The sequence below is a fragment of the Xiphias gladius genome, chromosome 17, assembly GCF_016859285.1.
Source record: "Xiphias gladius isolate SHS-SW01 ecotype Sanya breed wild chromosome 17, ASM1685928v1, whole genome shotgun sequence".
NCBI lineage: Eukaryota > Metazoa > Chordata > Actinopteri > Istiophoriformes > Xiphiidae > Xiphias > Xiphias gladius.
In genome coordinates, this window is record NC_053416.1 from 25569950 (window position 1) to 25582760 (window position 12811).

Sequence of the window (12811 nt, forward strand, 5' to 3'; positions counted from 1 at the left end):
TGAAAACTGAAAATGTATGTGCAAATAACTGATGAAATGAGTGCAAATATTAGACGACCAAGTAAATAAGAAATGTTGAAATGGATTTTAGTCTAATACACTGGTTTCATGCAGTATTTTTTGTCTGGTGACTGTACTGAACTCAGTGATCTACAATATAGACCATAATCACGTTGTGGCTATTAGCTGGCCCGAGTTCATTAGCATAGTTGGAAAATTGCAAAATTAACAATCGAGGTTCTTGCAACACATGAAACAAAACCTGAAACTTGTCCTCTCTTGTACGCTAAAGTAATTGAAGGTTGTACACCCCTATTCCTAACAGGCTGTGTCACATTCTACTGCTCTCCCATCTGAGAGGCTGTTGCCTCACTCTCGCAAAATAAATTGGATGAAATTTGAATTATTGAATAACATGATGTGACGCTTTTTGAAAATGTTGGTGCCATCTTAACCATTGTATCTTTTGTTTATCTGTCTTCAGGCCACAATAGACCATATTAGAGACATTACTCTTGCATTTGTGTTTGATATTAACATTTTTTGGTTCTGGATTCTTATAAATCTTTCCATTTACGACCAGAAATATTTAAACATGTTTTTTTAGTGATTCATCACGTCCAAGTCATTGCTTTGAACCAGCAGTTATTGCCATAGGACCTGAACACAAATTTTACATCTTTTTTCCCCCCAGGTCGATGTGGTTACCTTTCTCATGGAGGTCCACACGTGATTCCCGTATTTCCCATGGACACTGGAAGGCACCAGCGGCCCGGTGTTGGGAAAAAACGGGGAGCGGAGATGGAGATGGAGGTGGGAGGGGCCTGGGATGGCTGACGTCACCGGCTGTGTGGAGGAGTATAGGCTGTGCTGTCAGCCCAGTGTCAGTCTGATGAAGATTGGCATGCAGGTAAGCTGTCATTCATTTTCAATGTCAGTGCATAGGAGCAGGGCTTTTCCACTACAGCGTCCTTTTTTCCCCTTCCCCCCTCCCCCCCCCCCCCCCCCTTCATTACAAAAAGCAGGACATTATTCATACAGTCAGACAGCCAGCCGGGCCAGAGTAAGGGAGAGAGAGAGAGAGAGAGAGAGAGGGAGAGAGGGAGGGAAAGAGAGAGAGAGAGTGAGGGAGGGAGAGAGAGAGAGGGAGAGGGAGGGCAGGGGAAGTAGAGGAGGGGGAGAAAAAGAGAGAGGGAAAGGAGAGGAGATGCATTTTTGTGCTGGACTGAAAGACCAGTGGAATTTTTTTTTTTTTTCTGTTGCTTGATGCGGCGTTTGGATTTAAAAAAAAAAAATGTGTCGGTAATGTGTGTGATGCAAGTATCTAGGATATATTGTATTTCGCGGCAGATGCTTTGGTGCAAAAGGTTGTAATTTAGAGAGTAATGATCATAATAGTGACTGGATTGGACAGAATGCGCGCATAGCTGCAGAAAGCTGGAATTTTATTTCTACGGCCCTGTCAGTTAGCACCGGAATGCAACACCGCATTTAGATTCTTGATAAATTAACAATAAATATCGGGTGGTGTGAATCTCCCGTGTGTTGTCTTTTCACTGCTTCTGATCTTCTTAATGTTGAAGTTACGTGGTGTGTTTTGTGCGAGAAAAAAGGCTTTTATTTTGACTGCTTAAGTTGGTGTGTTGGTGTGTAAAAGAGGATTTTCAGTGTAAAAAAACGTACACTCAGTGTTGATCCAGTCCAGTTAATTCAGCGTTTTCTTTGCTCATAATAAATGTTATTCTAATTTTAGATTTTAATGTCTGTCTGTGTGTGCGTGCTGTGTGTGCGTGTGTTCTTGTTTGTTTGTGACAAAATAAACATATATCCCAGCATATTAATGTCAAACTGAAAAGAAAAAAATCAACAGCAGTTTGAAATGTAGTTGTTTTTTTTTTTTATAATTTAAATAAGTTAATTTTTACTTTGAATTTATTCTTTTTTCACACGTGTGAAGTCTTCATTTTCTGTTTGTATTTTGCAACAGCATTTTTTTTTCAAAGTAAAACAACATTGTTTTTGTACAAAACTAATGTGGTTCATTTATTCCAGAGTCGTGTAAAGCAAAAGAGCTCATTTGCTCCTTTGTCAGTATTTATAAAGGTCAAACAGGGAGTTTAATCTTGTCTGCATTTCTTTATGAATTCTTTATGTATTCTTCTTTAATTGAAGCGTGTCTTGCTTAAAGCATCTGCATCTTAGTGAGGTCTAATGTTTACTCTCAGCCAACCCTGCCCTGCAAAAACCTCTCTAGACCGAACACTGGCCTTCTTTGTGTGCCACTCACCACTTTCTTTTTCAGCTGACTGGTTTATTCCACAATTGCTCAAATGACTATTTCATTCATAGGAGAGTTTCGACTGGCATGAAATGCTATCAGTTTGATTTGACGGAGTCTGTGTCTGTCAGGTAGCTTGTCTTGAACCCTGGGGCACCGTTCGATTTTACTGTAATGATCTTGCAATTAAAAAGGCACTGATTTGCGGGTCATTTACCATGCTTTGGTAGTTCTGTGAGCCAAACCGAGTCCGCTCATCTGTTCGGTTGCTGTCAGCTATATGTTTGTATAACTGTACCAATACATTCCCAGATTTGGCAAACACATTTACACTTGAAAAAAAAGTGAAGTTGCTAAATGTAAAGTTCAGGAAATATACTTTTCTATCAGTTTCTTTGTTGTCATCTGTCAATAGGAGAATATTATAACTGTATATTACAAAGTCAAGGCCCCTCACAGCAAGGACTATACTCTGAGCACTGGGAGTACATTAGCTTAATTAAATATGCCTGAACCATTTGTTTACTAATCATCTGCTTCCCTGAGAAATCACAATGGCGATTTAGACCACTTTAGCTCCCTCCGTCAAACACATTCGGCAGGTGCAAAGTGCTGAGCATAAAGTCCCATTAGGAGCCAAACTCGCACCCCCTGTGAAAGCAAATGCTTTGAAAGACACTGTTGTTGTTGCTGTGAGTTGTTGTTGAAAGACCAAATGAAGGCCTGTTACCTTTTACACTATTCAAATGATTGTGTACCTTTGTCATTGTCTTTAAGCGGATGATTCAGCTGGAAATTAATTTTGACAGTGCACACTCTCTCTCTCTTACATACACACACACACACACACACACACACACAAATACAGACATAAACACACAGACACACACACACACACACACACACACACACACACACACACACACACACACACACACACACACACACACACACACAAACACCCACGTTTGATCAGCTATCCTTGGTAGGACATTGCAATGACTTCCATTCATTGTGGATGTGTCATGTTTAGCCCTAACCATACTCTAACCTCATTTCACACCTCACCCTACCCCAAACCTTAACCAGGACCTCAGAAATGATGTTTAGCTTCACTAGGACTGGACTTTGGTCCCCATTAGCACTGCTGGTCCCGACAAGGCTGGTGTTTATATCAGAAAAGATGTACTGGAAAACGTGTACACACACACACACACACACACACACACACACACTGAAACACACACACACACACACACTGAAACACACACATAAACCCGTGGGTGGAAACGCATCACCACCAGTCAACCTCAGTGATGTTTGTTCTTTGTTGTGATGTACCCCACATGGCTCTACATATTGTCAGATAGGGATAATGCCAATTTAGTTTATCCCACAAACCCTGCTGAGATCTTAATTGATGATTTGTGTCATTGGACAAGCAGCCCAGGGGCATATTTGGTGCCACAAAATATTCTGACACTATTTGCCATTCCTACTTTATGGGTAAATTACACAATGATGTGTGATGCTGTGCACTCCAGCAGCTTTTGGGGGGATAATCACTAATAAAGTGATTCAGTTACACTAAATGAAGGAAGTAAACAGAGCAAGGAGAGCATATGTTACAAACCAATTTAAGCATTTATGTATGACCATAAAGCAATTGAGGAAATTAAACCACGCACAAATATCTTGTCATTTCCTTCGCCTTTGCCTCTAATTCCACCCTGCATGGTGCCGCAGATACCAATACATATTTTTTTGAGAGGATATAAGGTTTTTCAGGGTTTTGTAAGACTAATGGGCCTTACTTTGCAGGATTTCTTGTGTTAGCGATCAGATTTTGATATGTCTAATTGTTTTTGGGGCCTCATTTGCTTAAATCAGGCTGGAAAAAGAGTGAGGATGTTCAGAATTATTCATCAGGCTTTAATCTGCTGGGAATCCTTAGCGGAGTGCATCTAGGCCCTGTTTCGGGCCTGTGAGCAATGTGATGTTGGCTGCTTTTCTCCTGTTCAATAGTGCAGCAATCCTTAAGACAATTGTGTTGTGTTGCATGTTTGGGCCCTGTCTGGGTCCTCACAGGTCATGCCCACTAAGCCTGCTTGATCCCTATTGCTCTCAAGACGAGGCAGAGGCCTGTTTATACCATCAGACAGCTCAGCTTAAGGACAGCCCTTGCATGCTTACCCTTGCTCATTCCACAGCCAGTGCTGCATTGGCATGGCTCTAAATAAGCCACGGGGGAGCTAGGTCAGAGAGAGATGGATTGGCTTGATTTATGCTCCAAAAGGAGCAGCAGGCAAATTTAATGATCCTCCATACTGTCAGCATCACGAAGCTTTGTTTCTGGAAGAACATAGAGATGTCATGAAAATATATGCTGCATAGGGCTGTGGTATGGTGAACAAGTTTGAAAACTGCAGTCAGACGGTAATGTAACTCTGTCAGCATTACTGCTGAAACATCAATAGGAGACTTACATTTCCTTTGTTTGAAAAAGAAACCAAACTAACAAAACTTCTCAAACCTTAAAAAGAGCACGCGTGGCAGAAGAAAATACATACAATTTGCTTTTAATAAATTAATTTCAGATTATTTGTTATTATCTTTTGCTAATAAAAATGTAAAAGTAATGTGATTTTGTTCTCTAATTCTCAAAAAAATCAAGTGTTGTTTTGCCACAGCCCAGAGATCCCTCTTATGTTAATGGATACAGAGTTTGTGCAGGATACTTATGCAGGTGACGTTATTGATATGTATAAGTTCTTTCAGAGCATTCTTAATGAGCATATGTTATTTTTCAAAATCCTTGTTGTTTGGGACAAGTCACATCTTGTATTGCCTTACTATACAACATGTGATTACAGCAGCATGTTATCCCCATTTGGCTTTGCTCATAGTATGTCATCAGAACATCCTCTGCTGTTAAAAAGAAGAATACACCCCTGTAAGAAAAATCCATATTATTCTTCTGAATGTGATTCAGTGATGGATTGTACATTTGAGTCAATCTGCAGACCTGCCCTGCCCTGCAGACAGTCATCAAACAAACTTTTAGAAATGCTCTTCTCCACACAATTATATGGGATGTGTGGTTGAACGATGAATGTCGCAGCATGGAGGAAGTCATACAAAGGCTTTAGTCATTAGGTAATGATTTTAGCATCAGTACTCTGATTGCCTTCCTTTTTTTCAGACAGAGGAAATGAAAACCCAGCAGGGACCCATTCCATAAACTAAGTCAAAGTCATGGGATAGAATAGAGGAATCAAATACGGCTTAGGTTTTTCACCAGCAGGATGCACATACAGATACAGGGTTTGCTGTGGGTGAAATGTATTTCAAAGATCTGAAGAAGTAGGCTATTTCCATTCTCTTATGTCTTCAGTATGCATACTGTTAGTATAAATTGCTTTTGATGTCATTATTTTTGCACTAAAAACAATTAAAACATTATTTTTAGACATCAGTGTTTATTATTCAAGGATCAAGCACAAAATCAAATTAGCAACAGCTTATTATATATTCTGCATTTACAGGCCTTTAACAAGACCCTAAACCTCATTGTGCCTTTGGTTCTTATCTTTGGTGGAATGTAGATAATCCTAATAAATGAGTAGAGCTTCACACAGAGAAATATGAAGCCTGCCAGTAAATCCTGAATTTATTATTTTTCAGAGTCCTGGTAACAGCTGAGCTGGGTGAGGTTCAAAATATTTGATTTGAATTCAACAGCAGATCACAGCAGAGAAAATCCCACCAAGTGCTGTGTAGCTGCATATTTGTACTTCCTTTGAAAATGAATAAATGCATGGGCCAAACCGGTGTCACTACTATTGAAAATCTCCCATGGTGTAATACTCTTTAAAACTTAGTTAAGAGTGAAATGTCATCAGGGCTGGTTTTCCATGCTGATAGCACTGACTTTACACCATGCATTATTCTGCTGACCATAGAAGTAACAGTGGCTTTCTCTTTCCAAACACAAATGTATGTTCTCAGCTTAAACCTGGACTACTTTCTCAAAATTGCCATTGTGCTATTAGTATGTTTTTCTTTTACTTAAGCGTCAGTCTTTCCGTACTGCAGGTACGATACCAGCTGTTTTTCAGCACTCCAGTGCTGTTGTCAGCAGGAAAACTGTTGTTCCTCCCCTATGAGTCAGAGTAACTCTTATTACAAAGTTGAAGACAAACAGACAGAGTTTTACAGCCAAGTACACATCAACACAAGCTATTTTTGTGAACACTAAGCTAACTTATATCAGTACTGTGAAGTGCTTTTGCATTCCTGACTACCTTCTGACATTGTCTTTTCACTCTTGGGTACATTTACAGCTGTATTATTACACAGAGGAGCGGCAGCAAGAGACAGGTTGGGTGCCCAACAGGTGAAAAAGATGAAAAATTAGCCTATTTAAAATGGTGGTAGCTGGCCTTCAAATATCATCCCACCTTGATTATTGGCAGAACAGCCGATTGAATCTGCTGCACTTTGAGTAGAAATGCAGCAGTGCTAAATTTGTGACCTCCAAAGGCTATTTACCGGAGCACAGTTCCATTTTTCAGAATCCTCTCCAAAAGATATTATTCAAGTGTGCTGCTCTGTTGTGTGTTGAAACACTCACATCTCATCTGAGCGTTTCAGCCCGTTGCACTCCAGGACACCATTGATCTGAAAGACAATATTTTCATTCAGTCAATAGCTGCTCCTTTATTTTGACATTAGACTTTAACAAAGTGGCTTTCTCTTCAAATACATTTGTATACCTTGTCGTTAATCTGCAAGTGGTCTTTGAAGATGGCTGATGAAACACTTGCTTTTGTGTTAGCGTTTGGTGAAACAGCATCTTATCAATAGACAAGGACAGAATAGTGTGGCCTAATGCATTTTAGTGATCGCTCTTATTAGCCGCAAATGACTTTCTTTATGTAGTCCTGTCCCCCACCATAAAAGTTCCATGATTTTATGACATCAGAGGCTTCAGTCAAAATGTCACCATACATCTTTTATGGTGTTTCACAAGACTTGCTACTCTTAAATATTAAAGGAGGACTACAGTGTTTCATTCCTGTATAATTTTTAATTAAGGCATTTGGCTTTCTGGATGTCTCAGTGCTGGAATCATATCAGTTCATATCAGTGCCCGAAGGATCTAAATGCCTCTGACACTGTAATAAAAAGTCCTGTGTTATTGTGGTGTTTAACTGTTTCATCTGTAGCTTTTAACTTAAAATGATGCTAATGCTTCATAAAATGGTAGGATAAAAAATGACAAAAGACACATTTTGGGATGGGAAGTGTGTAGTAACCAGACACAAGAAATTATGCTCATACTGTGTACTACTAATTTGTGAGAGCAAACACATGGTGACAAATGTTATACCACACAGATTATTTTTTTAATCAACATAATCAGGAAACATTTTCAATTAATATATATGCTAAGTTGCAAAATGTTCTTAAAAAATGTATTGGTAAAACATTGTTTGACGGTGTATTTAATTCGTTTTTTACAGTATCCACTTTTGCAATACAATATCTACTCGTAGCAAATAAAGCACACTTAAACTTTTTTACAGATATGTTTGGGCACTCACAGCACTTGGTTAAAGTTAGAGAAAGATTGCGATCTTGGTTAAACATTGAAAAAGTCAACAGTAACTTGAACATTTAATCAAAACCATGACTTTTCCCTAATTTTAGCCAAAGTGCTTTTGTTGCTTAAACCTAACCACACACAGGAATCAGCATGTAAACCACATCTCCAGTGTCAAAGTCTTACACTTTGCGTGCCCACTTATCCCAATAACTTAGGACTGCCTCGCAGTAAAAGGACGCAATTCCCTGAGAAAAAAAAAAAAAAACCTTCCTGAACTTAATACTGGCAGACATAACGTTTTCCCAAAAATGTAACTGGCAAAACAAATAGTGTATGCATAAATATAAATTTCTATCGGATAGAGGGCTGGAGACACGTTACACCCTATACTTTTGAGTGTTAGCTATATAGAGTTCCAATGTGATTATAATGTATAAATAGACTGCTTTAATTCATTTACGATGCATCACACATAGTACTGCATAGTATTACGGATACACAGTATATCTGACACCTCTTAAGCAAAGTGCAAGTCTATAACTAGTTTTATGGATACACCACCAAGTTATTTGGAAAACCAGGCACACCCACTGCATTTCAGTTGTAATTACTTGAATGTTTTAATTATAACCAATGAATTTTCAAAGTCAATTCTTTTGTGCTGTTGTCTAACTTTAAAGCAAATCTCATGTTAAAACAGCATTAAAACTCTTGTGTCTTTCATATTGTTTTTGTAAAGCCGGGCAGTTTACTGTGGATGTAAATCCCAAACTCACATGCACTACAATTTACACAGAGTTTTACAAGAAAAATTAATTAGCTTGGTAAATGCATTTCTTTTTTTCTTTTGTCAGTGATGTGAAGGACATTGCTTAATATCTGAATAAAAACGTCTGTGAAAAAGTCACTTCTGCCGAATCACACAGTAGCTTGATTACTCCGAACATCAGCTGTCAGCATGAAACACATGGAATGCAGCGATTGCTGCCTTGGCTGTACTGTATATTGTCCTTGCTTTCTCCTCTCCTCACTTCATTACATTCAGAACATTATGACTTCGCTGAGAGTCTAAGGAAGAATGATTGCCACTGACATTAACCTCAAGTTTAAAGCTACATAGCACATGAAGAGCAAGTGGTTAGTTTAGTCTCTTTCCTCACATTCATATTCTTATCTTTTGTTTCCTGTTTTGAAATGACACCTACATAAAGCAAGAAAATGTTCCCCATCGGGCTGATGTTTGGTGTGAGTTTGAAAATCTGGCGGTCCTGTTAAAAGTGATGTGGTTTTTTTTTTTTTTTTCGGGAGCTGTCTACGGCACAACTCTGAGCTTTGTTGACTGCTCTCTGAGTATCATGGATGGCCTGGAGCTTAAAGTCTGCAAGTAATCATGAGTCAACTACAGCAGTCCAAGGGAGACTTGGACTGGGTAATGGGTGACAGAGGTTTCCGGATGAGTGTGAAGATGACGTGTGTACTCCTGAGTCACTTAAATGTGCTTTTAGTTAGAGGTCAGTAAAACAATTCTCCTTAAGATAATGTCTCTTTATATTGCACACAATCAGCAATAGTATTTTTTCTGTTTATCTGTGCTTATATAACCTTCATTTGCTCGGTGTATTAATTATCTTACATTTTCTTTGCTTTCCTTGTCCTTATACTGTTTGGTGCAGCCGTGACTCAGTCATTAACTTTGCATCTTTTTTCCAAAGAATCCAAGAGCAGCTGTGAAACATTTCTCTTCTTCCCTATGAGCAAATGCCTACATATTAAGCCCTGTTAAACCCTGTTTCCAGGCTACCACATTCCATCACATAAAAGTTTGATTTACAGTACAACAAAATTCAAGCCAACACAGTCCCGGAAAAATTAAATTACTGTGGAGTCTCTGTTTCCTGTGATTTGCAGTGGCAGGCACATAATTTGTCAAAGAAAGCTGTGCTGTGTTAAGTATGTTTGTACAGTGATGCGGGCTAACCACACGCCGGCTCTGATTTTAGAAGTGGTAATATTTAATGACTCTGCAACACGCGTCTGATTTGCGAGCGCTCGACTTTAAGCACCGCTCCTTCATTTTCGTGTCCTTTCTGATTCTGCTGTTGCTGACGAGACCCAAGGCATCGAGTCATGTCGCCTTTCAACTCACAATGTAAACATGTCAGATTTTCGGAGTGTGGGAAGAGGCTCAGGGAGCGAGCGTGCGCAATTATCATAACAGACACATTGCTGTAAATGAATCTATGCAGAGAGCAGGTACTTCAGCAGTTGTTGTATATAAAGTTCCTAATGCTGGTTCCATGCTGATTTATTTTTACAGTTAATCAATCAGTAAAATGCTTAAAATGACAAGGCACGGTATCTGTACTACTGTATTCTTAATCAAGAAAATATTTCATAATCATTATCGGGGAGTGCAGACATGATTCCACATGTTAATTGCAGCAATGTGAACTGTGTGAAAAAAATCAAACTGAACCCCCTTTTCCAAACCAAGACTTTCCACTACAAAGAATAATTACTTCTCCCAAATTACTTTTCCCATAATTGGTTACTACTCTTTTATCTTATCTATGTGCGCATAATTATCACAGTCATCATATTAGATTATTTCATGCATAATAAATGAACTCAAACTGCGTGTGGGGTAATTAGCATGATAGGATATGTGCCACGGTAAGAGGTTTGCTCTCTCAAAGATTGTCTTGTTCAAGACATTCCTAAAAAGTGAGAATTGCAGAAAAGAGGAAGCTTTTAATATCACTCCAGTGTCTCAACAAATATTCGTCTTTAAATTTATTTTGTGGTGTGCGTGTATTTGCATGTATTCTCACTTCCCCTGTCTGTTTTTGGAGAAATTCCTCATGTAACGAAATCTACCTTTTAATGTATTTTACTTTTGATTTGGGGTCTAGAGCAGACAGTAGTTTATATGCAGAAGACACAGGAGCATAATGGAGACTATTGTGAAAGACAGACCAGTGTGATACTTGACTTTGGCAGCTGTCTGCTGCATAGATCTTGTCCAATGCAAATGACAGATGTGCATCAATTCAGTTTCACACGTAAGCAGGTTTTGGTGGTCTACTGTTGATATAATAGACTAAGTGTTCCCTTAAATTTTTGTGGAAATTTTTGACATATCAGGTATGTACTGTAGCTATTTTAAGTATTTACCGGTTCTCTTCTAAGGTATGATAATATTATATTTTCACATTTCAAATGTAAACTACGTCCCTCCAGATGAGAAACATTTCATTTGTTTTATTTTATGAACAGTGTAAATGAAGTTCAGTCAGAGGTTGATTTGAAGTACTTAAACTGTGGCGAAAGGAGACCAGTCCTAATATGGCTATTATTGACCGACAACAGGAGCTCTTCCAATTCAAATTAGGTAAACCTGCTGGATGCATTTCTGGTTTAGTTCCTGTCTGGAAACAGTTCAGTTGCCGTTTGGTGAGGGGAGCCAATCAGGACCAAGTCCAGTTGTGATTCCTTTTCCTTGAGTTAGTCTGAACTGCCTATAAAGACAGAGGAATTTTTGAAAATGCAATAACTTCAAACTTTACAACCCAGTTAAAGTCTAACTTTCAGTGTCTTTATTAAACACCAGTGAAAAGTGATGTATATAAATAGAAGAAATGTGAACCATAAACATGGTGTTCTTTCTGCTCTGGTGAGAAATCAGTAGTGATGTAGAATTTATGGTGTGCATGTCCACACTTTAATTTTAAAGGCTTTAAAACATTTTATATTTAACTTGAAGAAATTTGCAGCCACCATGATTCAAAATGGTTTGTAAATCAAACTGATTTTAATGCCTTAGTGTTTGTTAAACATTTATTTATAAATCACCCGCACAGATTATAGTTATATAGTTTGGTCATTCTGCAGAATTATAATTCACCAGAGACAAAGTGAAATGCAGCCAGCAGCATCTCAGATGCTTGCTTTTTTTTCCTCTCCTCTAAATAACAAGAACAACTTCTTTGATGCCAAATGTTTCAGTTGCAGTTTTTTGGTCCTGCAGCATTTTTGGCAGTGACACCTTTCACCAGCCTGTGCCAAAAGCCTGTAAAACACAAACATAATGAGCTATTTTCAGCGCTGAGATGGTTTTTTTTTTTAATTCAGTGAGTTGTTAAGGGCCAAAAAAGAAATTAAAACTCATATTCAGAATGTGATGACAGCATTATTTAGAAAAATATGGTTGTCAGAGGTAATACAATTAAATTCAATGTAAATTCAAAAAAAGCCACTGGCACATGTCACAGTGATTACCACTGAGTGAGGCAGAGAAAGATGGTTTGCAGAATTTATGGGTACAATTTCTTAAATTTTTTTAATTTTTAAATTTTTTTGTGTTGACTGAAACCGTTTGTAGCAAGATCCTCACTGCAAATATTTCCGTTACATCTCTGTGCCTGGCAGACACCGCAGACAATTTAAGGGCACGTTATTTCCACAGTCTCCATAGACACATTAGTTATTCATAGAAACCACACTATTTCTAAATAAAAATACTAGTAGAATCTGAAAATTGTCAAAACCCCATTTAGATTTCTCCACATACAAAAGTTTGCAGCTAAACATGTAACTAAACATATTCAAGGAATTCATAATGAAGTTTAGAGGACTTTAATTCTCACAGACTAAGAAATGTTGTATAAAGAATTAAAAAATAAAGACAGTCATGCACCCACACACACCTCCCTCTCCCCGTGTAACTTCATAAAGCTTTATCTCCGAAGAGTGATGATGGTTTTGCTGTAAAAGTGAGTTAAAAACAGCTGCGGGGCCGGCGCGCGGATAAATGCGGCAGCTTGGAGGCGGTAAAGTGTCTTGTCTGCTGCTATGTGGCAAGGCTCTCGCTGGGAGAGTAGATACAGCTTTCCAACTGCCCCTCCCCTCTGCCGCTCTCCTCCAGT

At 38.5% G+C, this 12811-nt stretch overlaps 1 protein-coding gene across 1 annotated transcript in view; it reads left to right on the plus strand.

Moving 5' to 3' along the window:
- The first annotated feature begins 894 nt into the window (after positions 1-894).
- pknox2 (pbx/knotted 1 homeobox 2) overlaps positions 895-12811 on the plus strand; it is a 101629-nt gene continuing 89712 nt past the window's right edge. The window contains exon 1 of the mRNA XM_040150009.1: positions 895-910. The gene's annotated coding sequence lies outside the window, so the exon portion shown is untranslated. The remainder of the gene's footprint in view (positions 911-12811) is intronic.